The sequence below is a fragment of the Alexandromys fortis genome, unplaced genomic scaffold, assembly GCF_014885135.2.
Source record: "Alexandromys fortis isolate MF-2015 unplaced genomic scaffold, M_Fortis_MF-2015_v1.1 scaffold_60, whole genome shotgun sequence".
NCBI lineage: Eukaryota > Metazoa > Chordata > Mammalia > Rodentia > Cricetidae > Alexandromys > Alexandromys fortis.
The window spans coordinates 3,470,275-3,472,185 of NW_026067946.1; positions in this window are offsets into that span (position 1 = coordinate 3,470,275).

Consider the following 1,911-nt stretch of genomic DNA (forward strand, 5'->3'; position numbering starts at 1 on the left):
CCATTCCTGGTTATTTATGTGCATTTTGGAGAATTAAATTCAGATCATTACATGTGCACATTAAACAGTCTTGCCCACGGAGCCGTCTCCCCAGTCCACTCATCTTTTTAAGTACTATGTATACTTTCTTTCCTTAAGCTTGCTATATAGCCTAGGTTGCCCTCAAACTCCTGACCCCTCTGTTTCTCCATCTGCCAAATTCTGGGATTACAATGTAGACCACTTGTCTGGTGATTGCCTAATCTTCTTCAGATGCACCTCTTGATTAGCAAAGAAATTTATGTCCTGTGTCCTTTCAAGACCACAAGAATGTAGCATGTAAGTATTTAAAAATTCAGAGAATGAAGTAGAAAGTTTATCTGAAACTGTTACTTCTCAGACACACAGTATAATTATCTGTCAAGAAGATTTGAAAAGGATCTACCAAATATTTTCAGTTTTATTGATTGATAAGCTCTCTAAACTTCATGCCAATAGGAGATTAACTGAAAGCCTGTTCATTATCCTGCGTGGATAATGCTCAATTTGAGGATAATGATTTTTATTTACCTGTTTGAATCTATTATTACGTGTACTTCAGGTGTGACAATAAAATGTTAAACCATCAAGACATTCAACTCAGATAACGCTGACACATCTAACATCTTCAGTCCCAATTAGTGTGGTTGAAATCTAACAAATAAGACTTTGGTATCATTATATTCTACTAATGGATATAATTAAGCTCATAAATCATGTTCTTGAAGATGAAACATGTACTGAGAAATCTCTTGTGGGAAAGTATTTTATTTAGTTCTTTAGATGAAGAACTTAACATGGATTTGATCTCAAATCCTTCCATAGAAAGCAGAGATACAGAGTAGAAATCTCTAGAGCCTGAAAGTGAAATCCCAGGGTATTAGTTTGGCTTAAAATCTTACTAACAATGTGAATTCTGGGTCTAAGTTTATTAGAAAGATGAAATAACACCTAGATGATAGAGTCGTGAGAGATAGATGTTAACGTGTATAAGAGAATTTCATAAATTTCCTAGTACAAAGCTATCATAAATTATTGCTACTCATTAAATTTTAAACATGAACATTGCCCCTATTTCTAATTTTAATTCACAATGAATTATTTTCCCTGGTACTTTCATGTTAACTCAAAGATGACTACCTAAACTGGGGAAGGCCTGGTAAAGATCACAAATCAGTCATTAGAGTGAGACCAGGGTGTCCAAACTGCTGGGCCATTTTAGATGAAGAATTTCTATGCATCATACATTAAATACACCAACAGCCTCAAACGGTGATAAGCAGTTATTATCAATGCATAATTTTCATACCTATTGCCAAAGATTAACAAAAGTCTTCCCATTAAAAAAAATCTTAGTTTTGTAGTGCTCCACTCAGAGTTTCCTTGAAAATTGTTCATCATATCTCATGTTCCAATCACTAATAAATAACACCTTTAACTAATAAATCTTCATGAGTTTTTAATGTAAAAGAAAAGAAGAAAAGATAAAAGTAGTGGGATACTTGATAATGTATTTGAAGAGCTAATGGAATAATATCTGTGTTGATAGATATAGTTAAATTCTCAGTGAGTTCTCAAGGTTCTCATCAGTTCTTTTGGTTCTAAATTTATTTTTTCTGTGATGAAATGTAGGTGTCACCTAGAAGAAATGCCACCAATAAGGTTTGTTTATGAAGTAAGTGTAGGGATAAGCCCTCCCCTTGGGGGCGGGCTGCCCTCAGGCGTATGTTTACTGATATAGTGCGCGGGCAGAGGCTGCGCGGGCCCTTCCGCTTGCTCTCCTGTTTCCGCTGGCCACTCCGCTGGAACCTTGGTTTTGTGAGTCTGTTTTGTTATTAAATTTGTTTAAATATCAATTATTGGTGATTTATTGATCCGACCGCTGCAGTTGGC